This window comes from Melitaea cinxia, chromosome 26, assembly GCF_905220565.1.
Source record: "Melitaea cinxia chromosome 26, ilMelCinx1.1, whole genome shotgun sequence".
Lineage (NCBI taxonomy): Eukaryota > Metazoa > Arthropoda > Insecta > Lepidoptera > Nymphalidae > Melitaea > Melitaea cinxia.
In genome coordinates this window covers 2187517-2204424 of record NC_059419.1, presented here as the reverse complement: position 1 = coordinate 2204424, position 16908 = coordinate 2187517, and positions in this window count along the sequence as shown.

Below are 16908 nucleotides of genomic sequence, written 5' to 3'. Positions count from 1 at the left end.
ATTAACTCACACAAGTTCTAATCTTCTGGAAATTTTGGATGAAAACCTTTGTGCGTGAAAATCTAGATATTCATAAAACAAGTTTAAACAGTTCTTATAATATGCTTAGCGTAACCGAATAACAAACGTATTATTAGTGTGATTGAATTCTTTCCCGATGTAGGAGAAGGATCAGAGCTTAATCCACCACACTCTAAAGTGATTTGGCGGATATATTCTTTACTGTAAGTAACGTATTCTCCGAGGCACCGTAGGGAAGCCCATAAGTACTGCACAAACACCCAAACCACGGCAAACATCTGTACGGCCAATAGAAATGTTTGTCATGTGCGGGGATCGAACCCGCAACCGCCAGCGCAATAGCCACATACCAGTGCTGTGACCGTTGCGCCAACGCGTCGTCTGATGATCTGCAAATATAAAATAAGAAATACATTCCTTTCTATTGATGATAGTCGGTAAGAAATCATAGACAACACACAAACGATTCACAAATGTTTATAATTTTGAGGGATCAAAACCAAGACACTAGCACATGAAGCCAGTTGCTGTTACCACTGTGGTATTATGACCTCATATATCCCACTTCTGGACTAAGAATTCTTTACTATTGACGAATAAAAGACTAATATTTATTCCTAAAATCCACCACGTTGCTCTACTGCTGTTGGAAATTTATAAACTATAGTTCTTGAAATTTCAGCTACTCTAGACTAAAGCCCGTAACTGCCAGGTCAGATAGTAGTACTCAATCCACTGGATCATTGACTAAATGAGGAGTTTGTTGCCAGTTCTTCTCCGAATATATATTTCGAATAGCTGGTAGCTTCATATTTCATTAAGACTTTTTTTATTTGAATCAACCATGCCGTAACTAAACATGCAACAAAAACACCGAATACAAGGAAACATGTAAATTGACAGCTACAAAAAAAAAATCTTTATAGTGTACAAACATTTGTTTTCGGTAACGATGTTTGCTCTGCCTTTTTATAGAAACTTGAGCCATTACATAAAGGTTCAGCCCTTTTGAAGAGAACACGAAAGCGCTTGGTAGTTTTCATGCAACTTATATTTTAGAAATAAAATCCACTTGATTTGGTATTTATATCAATCCTAATAAAATAATTTGCTAAAGTTGGAATAAAGATTTACTAACAACTAGCAGTTGCCCGTGGCTTCACTCGCGGGGAAATTGATAATATTTACATAGAGGAGCTGAAATATAATATAAGTACATAACAATAATTCATGACCTCTTTGTACTCTCCACATTATACACTCTCGATCACGCTTCATGGAACAATCGCACGAAATACAGTTTTCCCTTGGGTGAATCTCAATTTTTTTTTTGGTAATTTCAGTAATACAAACTAATCTTCTATTTTACCATACGAGATTAAACATAAAATCTACTGATTCACTTAGTTATGATAAAAGTTGATACAGATATAGCTGAAGATCTAGAATAACGCTAAATCTGTAAAATATATCTAAAAATAAAAAGTATTTTAGCCCAATAGTCCAAGGAAATTAGAAGTAACATGGGTAAAACCGGAAATCACAGCTAGTAAGTTTGGAGATAAACTTATGTTGTAACATTTTCTTATTAATTTCTCTGTTTAATAATATTATAAACGAAGAAATAATGAACGAGTACTTTAAGTATAATAAAATCATTTTAAATTTATTTACCCAAGTCAAAGAAACATATCCACATGAAACATAAATTAAAAATCAATATTCATAATCCCGAGTAGAAAAAAGGTCAGGCTCAACCAGATAATGTATCTGGACCGGATCAGGATAGAATAAGGCATGCCTGATCCGGCAAGCTCTATCAGGACCAGGTCCGGTCCAGACAAGAATAGCCTGATATAAAGTATAATCAAGTATGGTAAGGCATAGTGGATCAGGACCAGGTCCGGTCCAGACAAGGATAGCCTGATGTAAAATATAATCAAGTATGGTAAGGCATACTGGATCAGGACCAGGTCCGGTCCAGACAAGGCTAGCCTGATGTAAAATCTTACCAAGTATGGTAAGGCATACTGGATCAGGACCTGGTCCGGTCCAGATCAGGATGGCCTGAAAGAAATGACGCGAACTGAGCCTGAATCGCGCTATTAATGTTTTTAAGCGCACTTAGTATATATACAGTTATCAGGATAGTCCATTTCTACACAGTGGAGCAGTCGTAAGTAATATGAAACAGTAGTTAGTAGTTAATCATTAGAAGTTAATAAATAAAATTTAATTAATAATAATAATTAATAAATAACATAAAAATAAATAAAAATAATTAATATTTAAAGTAAAGACATAAATAAATAATACATTGGAAAAAATAAACGGAAATAAATATTATCATAATTATGTTAATACATATTTATATCAATTCGCTTTTTTTTTTGTTAAACAATTTTTTCAAAAATATACATTCGTGTTTTTTAAAAGGACCGAACCGAACCCGCTGATCAGGATGAGATGAGATTTCCTGATCAGGTCCAGATCAGGAAATCTCATCTCATCCTGATCAGGTCCAGACCAATCATCTGCGTTACATGCCTTATCTAGTCCTGATCAGGCATGCCTGGTCCGGTCCTTCTAAGGAAGACGAAAAAATTTCTACTCGGGATAAAGAAAGTTATGTATATTAATTCTTAGTAGGTAACGTATACTTTACAATAGCAGGAAGATAGATCGTTCTAGAAAGATTAAGGTTTTGATACGCAATCAGTGTACGAGGCTGGAGCTAATGACAGCGGAGCTAACGACTAGAAAATCGTATGAGATAAGATTTCACTTGAAATAGTACTTTATTTTAACAAAGAATTTTAGATACAAGCCGTTTTAGTATTACAAAGTTCAAAATGGTATCGCTAAATAAAATTTTTTTGACTGAGGTAGGGCACAGCGAGATATATCCTCCTCAAAATATGGAACAGCCCAACTGGGGAAGTACGTCGACCTTACGGAAGATCACAGCTAAATAATCCTGCTTTCAAGCAGTGTTGTGCTTCTTTTGGTGATTAAGGTGACCAGAGCCCCTGGGGAATTGGGGATAGGGTCGGTAATGCGTTTGCGATGCTTCTGGTGTTGCAGACGTCTATAGGTTACGGTATTCGCTTACCATTAGGTGCGCCGTACGCTTGTTTACCTACCTAGTTATATCTAATATATAAAATTCTCGTGTCGCGGTGTTTGTAGTTAAACTCCTCCGAATCGGCTTGACTGATTCTCATGAAATTTTGTGTGCATATCGGGTAGGTCTGAGTCGGCCAACATTTATTTTTCATTCCCCTAAGTTATAGGGGGGGGGGGGATTGAGAAGGTTACTAAAATATATCTCAAAACAACGTTTGCGGGGTCAGCTAGTAATTAATATAATTGAAATGTATAACATTACATTTATCTTTTTATACTAATATTATAAATATCATGTATAAAGGTGAAAAGTTTGTTTGTTTAAACGCCCCAATCTCAGGAATTATTGATTAGAACTGAAAAAATATTTTTGTGTTGGATAGCCCATTACCGATGAAGGCTACGCTATTTATTTTCCTCAAATTGTGTGAAACCGCGACAAGCGAATCCCTATTTCATTTGGCCACGACATAACTTGAGAACGACTTTACTGATTTCATTACATTTTTTAAGTTATATAACATTGTATACAAGGTTATCAAGGACTATATAAAAAAATTACGTGATAATTAAAAAAAAAGATACGTCCTTTTAAGCTTTAATCATTTGATAGACGAGACAAAGACTGTCGGGTAAGTTAGTAGTTTTCAAAATATATATATGAATTTTATGGGGAATATATTATATGAATTTTATTAGGGCAATCATCGCTGATATTTGTTCCTTTTCCAAAGGAGGTTGTAGGTACATAAGAAAAATGCATAATAATCTCAATGAGCTTAAACTTTATTCTATTACATAAACTGATCCCGTTCTTACTTTTATAATAATCTATTTGCCGAGACGATGCATCACCATATATTTTATAAAAAGGTACGAAAAATAATTTTCAATCTAAAATATATTTAAGAATTTTGCTTTTTTAGCAGACAAAACTGATATCGCGCCAAAATGATATAATGGATATGGCCACAAAGAAGATCAATTCCAATTTCCGAGAAGGAAAACGCTTTTTATTGCAAGAAGATCCTTTTGAAATCAGTAATATGATTTCTTCATTGAAAATTTATCTAGTTACAGCATACCTTCTTACAAAAACTCCTATAAATTTTATTTTATCCTATTCTAAGTTAAATCGAGACTTTTCTGCAGGTCTTGTTCTTGTTTTATACCAAAAATAGGCTGTATAGTTTCTATTGAAAGAATCAGCCTGTAACAATGCCTGTAAAATTGGAGCCTATCCAACACGCTGAGACGAGGTTCTTCTAAATCCACACATGATGTTTAAAAGACCTCTATTAAAACTATTGGTGTCATTTGAACCAAGTAATGATTTAACACAAGAAGGTCTGTCGCATAACGTAGATTTTCTGCAAACTATGATACCTATTCCAATTTAAAACCAGTTTGAAGCAGTTTTAATCTTTCTTGTTTTATTACTTATCTAGCTGCAACTAGACGATAATCTTCTTCAACAAATAAGAAAGATTGGAGCTTAATCTATCACGCTGCTTTCACTGCGAATTGGTGGACAGTCTTGTCACGAGTAAAGAAAGCAATGAAGTGTTTTGTTAATTGGGTTCAAAGTTTTCACAAGCACTCTGAGGTATACCTCATGCTCTCTGCTATAGCAGAGTAAACCAAGAGGATACTAAGACCAAACAAAAATAGTTGCACACTAACTATTAGCGGGAATCAATCTTGAAACCCTTGGTGTTATGGTAATGAAAGTTGCATAACTTTCATCACCATTACACTAGAACGCTTCACACAATTTAGACGCGTAAATAATAAAATATTTTAACAAATTTTAACTCTTAGTTCTTTTCATTTTGTCATCGAATATTAAAATTGTTATTTATTACGTCTATTTCATATATAGGTTCAAAAACGTTTTACTTCGAGATAAATTCATAGATTTCATATTTACGTCACACAAAACTATGAACGTTGAATATTCAAAGCCTAAAGGAACGTTAGATTGGACAATGCGGATTTTAGGAGCCATTTACTAAGTAAGCTATTAAAATGGAATTAGTTTTCTAACTGACCTGTTACAGACATTTACTGCTCCTAGATTTTCTACAGTTTTATATAAATTGCTTAAAACATCAAATACAACTTTAGAAAGATAAATTTAATTATGTCATAATACGTAAGTAGTATTTTTTTTTTGTAAAAATGTCATCAATAATTTTAATCTCCGTTTTATCCGCTTTATTTACCTTTCATAAAAATATACCTTATTTATTTAAAAAATACTCAGAAACTACTTACAATAGACCAAGACAAAACATGATAAGAGTAAAATTTGTGGAGACAAAATCTTTCAACTTTATCTTAGTATGTTCCTTCATTAACATTTTATCGCATTTAATTATTCATACAGTTTTATTTTGTAATTATTGTTCAACTCGTACGTTTTGCAGCGAGACGTTTTATAGCCTATAGGTTCTAATGTTCACACGGTTAAAGAAGCAAACACTTTAGCCGAGTTAATTAAAAAAGTAAATTAAAAAGTAATCTTTTGCGAAGGTAGTTTTAAAAATGCTTTCAAATCAAAAATTATTACCAATAGACTTGTAAATTAACGTTTTTTAGTTTAAAATGTCAGCAAATAGAATTGAACGGTTATTTATAAAGTTACAAAAAAATCCACTTCTTTAAAATTTAAATAAATGCTGATTACAAATTAGAACCTACCTTTAAGTTAAATTTCACTCTCGCCTGTCTAAAACTTCAATGTCACATATGTATATGGATGATAAATAGTTATATAGTTAAGTACTTGACGGAAATGTTCATATGAAATTCCATCCTCAATCTTCCGCAGGTTGATGGATAATGATCGAGAAATTCAAGAAAACCGCACATAAATCTTGCAATATCGCGTACGTTAGTGATCGAAGCTTTACCTAATTGCAAAAGTTTGTTATGAATTGTTTGGGAATTTGTTATAAATTCAGGATTAAATCCATTAATTCATACCCTGAAAATGTTCCAAAAAATTCTTATCAAAATTCTCAATCACAAAGTTACTTAAATCTAAAACTAATATTTTTTCTGTCGATTTAGCCAGAGTGGTTTAACTTACCAGTCTTTGAAGTGCCCTATTGAAAGGATTTGGACAATCAGCGGAAAATTCCAAATTCTTCCCTTTTATACTTTCACTAAAGACTTCGCTAAGGATCCTGACCGTTAAGGGACTAAGGGAGGAAATAATTATCCGTTCAAAATTCGTCCGCCAAGGATTAAGGATTAAAGAGATTGTGCTCAAAACGTATAGTTAAACTTGTTAACTATTAACGATAGATTGAAACAACTCGGTTCGCTTTCAGGAAAGGTCAGAAGTTGTTAAACAAATTTGTGAAATACTTTGAAACTTTCCGGAAACATTTTGAAATTGATAATTGGAGAGCTAACGTCGTCCGCTAACCGGGAAGGCACCACTAAGGAAATTGAACGTTCGATAGATGTCCGCGTAATATGAAAGTAATTTATTTGAACTCCATTAACACGAACAAACGATGTTAGTTAACCTAAAACGCATAGCCCACGCGATAATTCAAATTCTAGGTTAGAGTCTAATTAACAGGCGTAGGCGAGCTGAGTCACTCGTTTAACGTAACGAAACAAATTACAACGAATTATCGCATCCGAGAGAGTCCAAACCGAACCTCTTCCCTCGGCACCACGTGTGCTACTGAGCGTTCAAAAGGAATGTCACTTCTTATAAAGGTCCGGCATGGGGTGCGCGCGCAGACACAATAAACCTAAATGCTAGCGCGCCCCATAAAGTGTCCTCATTAGTGAAAGGGCGCGTCAGGGTTTGTATACACGCCTTTATTGCAGGTATGACGTCCCTCATTTGCGGATCATCTGTTTATTTTACTTTAAGGTCGTTTCTTGTCTTTATTATCGGTTGTTTTAGTGAGTTATTGGGGCCGGTCTAATAACGCGGAGCGATAGAGGTCGCGCAATAGAGTTATATGGCACCGCACCCCTATCTAAGCAAATGTCGAAGAAAATAGGTTGAAGGCTTTTGTTTATTGCAGGGTGCGGCCGAGCGGGGTTGGACGACGCCGTGATTTATCAAATGTGAAAGAATAGTCCGGTGAGTGTGATAGTCTTTACGGCTCGACCCTTATCGTGTTTTATCTGCGTGCTTTATGACTAAGCAAACGTAATTATCTGGAAGAAGTCGTCGCTTCAATAAAATTGTATGGGTTTGGACACTTTATATACATATGTATATAAAATGGTCACTACAGTATAAATGTTTTGGTTTAAGGAAAACTTTAGCTATTTTTTGTTTTTCACTTGAAAATGACGATGTGGGCTTGATAGAAAACCTGTATCGAATTTTAAATTTAAAGGAAATTTTGTACTAGGAACTGTAGCATAAAAATTACGTTCCTTTATTTCCTTGTTTCACAATATTTACGTTTTCTTATTTATACTACTTCCAAATCTAATTCTCATTGTGTTTTTAAAATAATTTCTAAAAATAATTTCACTTTCTTCATTTCTTCACTTTTTATTATTTTCATCATCAACCTATTATTGAAATCACTAAAATTCATGTATTTAAAATTTTACATTTTCTAACAGGATTTTACATTTAATATATGTAATCAAACTTTTTTTTACCTTATTTCCTTTTTTTATACATAAATGTGTATAAACAACATACAGAACCTTATAAACCTAAAACCGAGTTCACATTACCATCATTATACTATATACCTGCTTATTATTTATTTATTTATTCAAGTAAATACTAGAACGTCAGAAAAATTTTCCACATAAAATTTATGTATTAATATTTTGAGTTTTATTGTTACAACGACACATATTAGTCATAGTTTAAATATTCGAATATATTTCTATGCATTTATACATAATAATAATAATTATTATAATATATTCTTTATTGTACACCAAAATATAAACAAACAGTGTTGACAAAAAAAAAAGATGTACAAAGGCGATCTTATCGCTGAAGAGCTATTTTTTCCATTTTTTTTTAATGTCACTTTGTTGGCAAACAAGCGTACGGCTCACCTGATGGTAAGCGATTACCGTAGCTTATAGACGCCTGCAACACCAGAAGCATCGCAAGCGCGTTGCCGACCCAATCCCCAATCCCCCCAGGAGCTCTGGTCACCTTACTCACCAACAGGAACACAATACTGCTTGAAAACAGTATTATTTTCCTGTGATCTTCTGTAAGGTCAAGGTACTACCCCAGTCGGGCTGCTCCATATTTTTGAGCAGGAAATTCCTGCTGTGCCCTAACCTCAGTTAATTTCCATTTTCCATTACATAACACTTTTTACAACTATATCAGTAAGCGATTACCGTAACTTATAGACGCCTGCAACACCAGAAGCATCGCAAGCTTGTTGCCAACCTTGCCTCCAATCACCCCAAGTGCTCGCCTTACTCACCACAGGAACACATCTTCTGTAAGGTTGAGGTACTTCCTCAGTCAGGTTGCTCCAGATTTGAGCAGGATAGTTTGTGTGGTAATATATACGTGCGCACGTGATTTTATCTGCATTAATATTTAATGCGCTGTTTCTGTTGCAATTTTAATAAATACAAAGTGAAACGTTGTTTTTATAGGTAGGAATAACACGTAAAATAAAACAGATACTGTTACTATTGTTGTCGTTGTTAACGTGCTCTCCGAGGCACTGTGGGGAGGCCCACAAGGGCTACACATACACCCAGATCACGACAAACATCTGTATGCCCAATACAGGCGCAACGGTCACTGCACTGGTTTATGGCTTTTGCGCTGGCGGTTGCGGGTTCGATCCCGCACATGACATAAATTTCTAATGACCAAGGTGATCCAACCGATGTTGTCAAGTTTTGCTAAGCTTAAATAATCGGTACGTTTTCTAAGATTTAACAATTATGAGCTATTTTCTTAACTTTTCACACGGATAAAACCTTCTCTTTCCTTAGTATCAAAGTATCAAAAATCAACAATTTTTTAACAATTTTCTTAACCTTACAAACTGTAAAAGAGTTTTAACAAGTTTTAAGAAACGTAAACAAAAAATAGGTCTAGAATTTATAGATCTAGTTCTTGACGAATTTAGTTCTTAGTGACACTAAGCAATTCATTTTTTATTTATATAGATTACATATACATACCTTCTCTAATTCTAAACCACTTACAACCAAACTATTTAAATACCAAAATAAAAAATAACAAACAAAAGTAATTCGTATTTACTTAAAATCAAAGTTCAAATTTCAAAAACAAATTAATACCATTCAATAAAAACTCAAACGTAAAACAAAAAACGTTATTGTATCAACACATACTAGAAATGGTTAGAACAATAATTCTTTTCTCACCCGGGAGTCGAATGTTGGACTCGTGCTACATTAATGGTTAAAACAATCGACACCCATTAAAATAACTAACTACTGTTTTGGTACATGCTAAAAGCGACTAGCGGAATTATTTTTAATGATTTTTTCTACATAATTATTATTTATATTATATATGGTAGAAAAAGGTAAAATGAAAATTCAGTATGAATTTAGAATATTCCTGCATCAATTGGTAATAAATCTTGTTAACAAATAAATATGTTTACACAAAATTGCCTTAGAAAAACTTGTTACAATTACTGACTGTGCCTATTATATACTATACTTACAATGAGCAAGCACGTATTGAAAACTAAATCAAAAGTAAGCATCCCAAGATTTACGGAATTATAGTTATACCTAACTTTCAATGTATATTTCCATATTAAAAAGAAAATTTCTGTAGAATACTAGAAAAGTAATGTGGATGATTATTTTTTCCCATCGGAAGATTTATACTTAATAATATAACTTGATTTATAGCCAGTGTATAAATATCCAATGCTTAGACAAGTTTAGGTAGCGAGATTTACTTTTTAATGTTATACGTAAAACGCTTACGCTTATAAATACGCTACATCTTATAACTAAAACGCTACATCTCATAACTTAACAATTTAAGTCGTTATTAGTTAGTTGATAATGTCTGTCGATGAGTCAGAACCACTAAGTTCTATTGTTAGATCTTTTAGGACATACGTCACGACGAAAAAAAAATGTTTTGTCTGAACAAGGAAAAGAGACTTGCCTTGACGCGTTTATGGATTTCGACAATTTTTACCGATTACGACTAAGGTCGAGTTTTTAAATGATTTTTTTTTTTGCTATTAGTATTCTAGTCTGGATCTGACAGGGTACTGTTTTTTATACGAGATTGAACCGAATGTAGTATAATGAGAGTAAATCAATAATAATTTGTTGTTTTTTTTTTTAAGTATTTCATTTGGTATCATTATATTCTGTTTTCATTATTATATTAGGAATATTTGATGCAACAGTAAAGTATTAAGCTTCTTACCTTAGGAACAGACGACCATGTGCTTATTATAGATTAGAAATTATTGATTATAAAAAAAAAATTTGATTGTAATTTGTTGTTTTCTAAAATTTACGCGAAATTCACTCATTATAATTAATCAACTTTTTCGGATTTTATGGCGCTTCATATAGTTTTTTAGATGCACGACACTTCGGATACTTTACAGCAATCATGGTCACGGGAGGACTTGATGGATATTCGTCAATAATAATATTTTATTATTGATGAATATCCATCAAAATATTTGTAGTTGTTATGATATCGGGTCTTGAATGGATGAACCAATTTCGACTTTTTGAGTTGCAACCAGGATTCAGAATCACGCTTCGAAACTAAACTAATCTTTTTTTGTGATATTTTTAATAATAAGCTATATTTATTTTTATTTAGATGTAGTGATTGGATTTGAAATAATAAATGACTTTTTACAACTTTAATTGTACTTCTATTTGAAATAAATGTGTTTGCTCGCAAACGAAAAAAAAACCGAATTCAAATACATCGACAAGTAATACAACGTAAGTAGACAAAAAATCGTGAAGCAAATACATATTATTAAAGATAAATCAAAAAGTACTAGTGAGAACTCAATCAAATATAAATGTTACCTACATGACAAGTACTAGCTTTAGATTGAAATAAGAATCATCAAAATCGATACATCCAGTAAAAAGTAAAGAGGTATAACCAAAATAAACTTCAGGTTGAAGAAATTACTACTTATCTTATTTATTCTATTGGCAACGTGGGAAAAAATATAAGTATTTACCGTCTCTGAATTGTGTTTGTAATAACTTATATAATGCAAATAATAAATTTACTTTATAAGTGTTAAGTGGTAAATAAGGATTGTTCACATTGATTTAACTAAGCGATGCGCTAGCGATGATATTAAAATTAATTAAAAAAATATATAATCTTGTCTGTATGGTACGTTGTTCTGTATTCTACGTTATATGAAAAGAGATTTTGCGATGATTTCAACTTTAATGTAAATCAACTATTATTTTAATTAAACCAACCCGCCTGCCCTGTGTCGTGACTATGGGCAAAACACATGACTTCGCGCCAGAATGTCTGGCGCGAACTTGAGGAGGCCTATGTCCAGCAGTGGACTGCGATAGGCTGAAGTGATGGTTTTAAATTTAAGGGGAGGGAATAGTACCTATTAAGAGAAAGTGTGCGTGTCGTATACGATTTACTCGAAATTCAATAATTTGTGATCGCATCGATTTGTTTAACTATGGACCAAGCCTTAATCAATTTGTGTTGACAACGTATTCAAAACGATTACATTTTTTGGAATAAAAACTCTTTACTAAAAAGTAAAATACAACGATATTGTATCAGCATATTCCTCTATTTCACATTTAATTGGTAGTAAAAGATTTAAGAGAGCCTGGATAGGTGCCGTAGGAACTTTATCAAAAACTATATTTGGCACTTTGAACGAAGATGACGCAATAAAATATGATAACGCAATACAAAATGTCCAAGATAACGAAAAAAGGCTAAGTTCATTGATAAAAGAAAGTATCTTGGTCACAACTACAACCTTGTCCAAATTTAACGATACTCTCCATAAAATAAAAATCAATGAAGCTAGCCTTGATGAAGCCGTTAACAACCTTTCTTTAAAACTTAAAAATATCTCCAAAATTTCTGTTGAATTAAATTACAAATCGAATATAGATTCAATCTTGACTAGTTTAGAGGCATCCTTGCTTACATTGTCGTTCCAAATGGAGGATATAACAAATGCCATCTTGTTCAGCAGTCGTAATACTTTGCATCCCGCTATATTACCTCCGAAACAACTGTATAAAGAGCTTGTAGACAACTATAGATACTTACCAACTAATGTTAAACTACCAATAAGTTTAGAGTTAAGGAATATCCATATACTATTAAATGTATCTAGTATAGCTTGCTATAGTTTAAATGATAAGATAATATTTGTGTTAAGATTACCATTAGTTTCCCCAAGGGAATATGAATTATTTCATAGTATAGCATTACCCACTCCACACGATTATGTAAACCCTAATACTTTTAGTCTTATAAGACCTAGTAATAAGTTTATCGCAATGACCAAAGATAAGACAGAATACTGTAATCTGGAATCGCTTACGGATTGCCAAGCAGTTAGCGCAAATGAGTACATCTGCTATATAATGAGTGTTTATCCCATAAGTGCTCATCCGAATTGTGAAAGTGAGTTATTGTCAAAAGTGATCAATGTTCTACCCGTGCAGTGCAAAACCGATTTTCTTAGTGGGATATTAGACATTTGGATGCCCATTTCAGACAATAACTGGATATACATACAATCCCAGAACAATAAAGTGTATATGGACTGTATTAATCAGAAAATTTTGGAATTAGATGTAGTCGGTACTGGTGTTTTGAAGGTACCACAAAATTGTGTCGCATCTTGTAAAACTACAAAATTAGTTCCTAGATTTAGTGGTTTAAGATTAAATATAAGTGTTCCTCGTCCTAATTTTAATTTAATAAAAGATCCTTGTTGTATTTTAGATAAGTTCCAAAATGAGATAAGTAATGAGCCCCCTATTCAACTCCAAAATATTGATTTAGATATTTTTACTTCAGAAACTAGCTTAAGGTTAAAATCTATGTCGAAGGAAGCTGATAAAATCCTTAATCAGCACCAAATTATAAAATACGGGACTCACTACTCAATAGCTATAATGATACTATTTTCTGTAATTTGTATTTACTGTATATTCAAAATTTTTGTATGTATTAAATCGCAACGTCTTTCCTATCGCTTCCCTAACGTCTCCCAACCAACCCAAGAACAAGACATAACCCCTAATCCCGTTAATCCTGATAGGAATCCCAAATCCTCGGTAGAAGATCCTTCCCCTATTAAACCTGTCAAACTCTCTTCGGGTGAAATTCCTTCACCAAGCATTAGAGTCAAGGTGTGACCTTGTATCTCCTAAACTTCAGGCCCCTGAAGTTTATTCTACCCCGGGGAGGTGTTATAATCCTGATTAGTTACCCTTATTCCCTATTGAGCACTCCTATTCTGCCTATTCAGCATTTCTATCCTTTAGCAGGTGTTATTACTTATCCGCCACAGTCAGTCTCATTCCCATCTTCCATCCGCGCTAGACGTGTGCTTTAAAAATTAATTTTGTTTCCTTTTTTTAAAAAGACTCTCGCCTTGAGGCTCCTAACATTGGTGGCAGCGGTGGGATCTGAAAGGTCCCAGGAAAAACGTCTCTCCATTTTAAAGTTAAAATAAAATTCAATATTGAATTCATATCTCAAAAGTGCGCGAGTTGAACGAGTTCCAAGGACGCTAAAATTGTGTGACAACCCCGATTTTGTGAAGTTTAACCCCTGTCATAAATATAAATCATCAGTGTACACCTTAGCAACAAAACGCATGCAACAAGAACCTGTGACCTATCGACGCAATAACTGATAACCGATCGACGCAACGCTCGGAAGAAATACGATACGCAAGACGACGCGTGGGACGAACGGAAATGAATCGCATCGCTATCGCTCTAGCTGCATTACTGTAAGTCGAATTCATCTTTGTAATTTGGTCATTGCGAGTCATTTTAATCATCAACTGTTTATAATAATTATTGTTAATTATAATATAAGGACATTTCTGTACATATTATAAAAATAAAAATGGCAACCAGCAGAGCTCCGAGCCCAAAATTAGAAAATCCAGATATATATTTAACAACTGAACAGGACGGTGCTACTTGTACTCCTCCTTTAGAATCACTTCCATCTGGACCTATTACTAGGTCCAAGAAAAAAATTGCTACCGGAACTAAGATAGAATTAGATCTTTCAACTTTATTAAAATTCATAAAACCATACGATGGTTCCAGAGAAACCTTAAACGCGTTTCTGGTAAACTGTAGTAACGCCTATGACCTAGCCACAGAACCCCAAAAAGATATATTATTTAAATACATACTTTGCCAATTACAAGGTAAAGCCCAAGTAGCTTGTTCGATTAAAGAATTTTTAAATTGGCCACAACTCAAAGAATTCTTAAAAACACAATTCAGCGAGCGGAAACATTACGCTCATTTATTGACAGACCTTCAAGAGTGCAAACAGCACCCAAATGAACCTGTTAGCCAGTACGCGTTGAGGGTTGAAACTTGTTTATCGCAACTCCTCACCGAAATATCAATTAGCCACGGTCACAAAAGTAGAGAAATGATAGGGAGAACAGCAGCCATGGAAGAATTGGCACTTCATCATTTTCAAATGGGATTAACACCACGTATCTCAAACATAATCCGGTGCAAATCCCCAAAAACTCTTAATGAGGCTGTTAATATAGCAATTTCAGAGGAAAAAATTCAACAATTTCTTTACAAAAATTCTCAGTCTAGCGCGAGATTAGAAAAACCAAGAATTATTAAGTCTAATTTTAATCAAAATTCGAATAACCAACAAAATTATAAATTCAATCGCAATTTTCCAAGCCAATCAATTTCAAAATCACCTAATAATTATTATAATAATCATAATCAAGCCCCGATCAATGGCTCAGAAATGTTCTGTAGATACTGCAAGACACCCGGTCATATCCTAGAACAATGTCGCAAACGACAATATAACAATGAACGGTCTAAATTCAATTCCAATAATTCTAGGACACAACACCGTGTCCATTTACTGACTGATAACCCCGATGAGGGTACAAGTCATCCAACAAGTCCAGCTAGTCCCACAGAGGGCTACGACACCGTAGATTTTAACTCAAAAAACGAGTAAATGTCTCGTCCCGGTATCGTGCGGGACCTAGTCGAACACAAACCGATACCCTCATTCATAATACTAACTCTAAATCGAATAATTATAATTACCAATCCCCGACTCCGATACATGGAAGTCAAATTTCTCAAATCCAACATAATTCTAAGCCCGCGTCGTTACATGACCAACAGGCTAATATTGTTTCTGAGCCCAATCACAAACAGGGTAACCAGCCCCAACCTTATAGTAGCTATAATAATACTAAATCCAATATTTTTGAAATCACTAATGACCCAAGCATTATGCTCCTACCACATGTAATCGTGGAATCCTTAGTATCCGACATTCCTCTTTCCCTACTTGTCGACTCAGGATCTTCTGTAAGCTTAATTAAACATTCATGTCTGCAAAATCATCCTAAACTTATAAAAGAAACTATCCAACTTAAAGGAATCGACTCATCAGGAAATCCTATCCTGACACGAGGTCACTTTCAGTTAAAATTAAAAATAGCTAAATCAAACGTTTCTTACAAATTTCATGTTATTGATAAAATTCATTTACCCTATGATGGCATCATTGGTTCTGACATGCTCAACGCGCTGAATTGTAATATAGATTATAATAAAGATATACTCAAAATCGGGAAGGCGGCGTTAAAATTACATTTCAATGATCCTGCCTATGTCATCCCTCCTAGAACTGAGCAAATTATCGAATGCTCCGTTTCAAATCCGGAATTAAAGGAAGGATTAGTCCTTGATCAAAAAATCTCCGATTCATTATTAATAGCCAATTGCGTAGTTCGGGTTAAAGAAAATAATAGAATAAATTTATCCGTAGTTAACACCTCCGAGAATGAAATTACCTTAAAGTCTAATTTAAATCTAAAATTGATCCCTATTGAGCCTTACGAATCCAACGGGTATCAATCCGCGACCGTTAACCATATAAATGCTTATTCTAATGTTACTAAACGTACAGAAGAAGTTCTAAAACAGCTTCGCGTCTCTCACCTTAATGAAGAAGAAAAGGGTGCCCTTATGCAACTATGTTCCGATTATTCCGACATTTTCCATTTACCAGGCGAAAACCTAACATATACGAATGCATTAAAACATGATATAAAAACAACCACAGACGTCCCAATTCATACTAAAACTTACCGGTTTCCTGAAGTGCATAAAACTGAAGTCCGTGATCAAATTAATAAAATGTTAGATCAAAATATTATTGAACCATCGAACTCACCCTGGTCTTCCCCAATATGGGTTGTACCCAAAAAGTTAGATGCGTCTAATATCCAAAAATGGAGAGTTGTTATAGATTATAGGAAATTAAACGATATAACAATTGGCGACACTTATCCAATTCCCCAAATTACAGAAATTCTTGATCAATTAGGCCAGAGTACTTACTTCTCCACATTAGACCTCGCATCCGGCTTTCATCAGATCCTGTTAAATGAAGACGACAAATCCAAAACAGCGTTCACTGTCCCAGAAGGCCACTTTCAATTTCTCCGTATGCCGTTTGGCTTAAAAAATGCACCCTCAACTTTT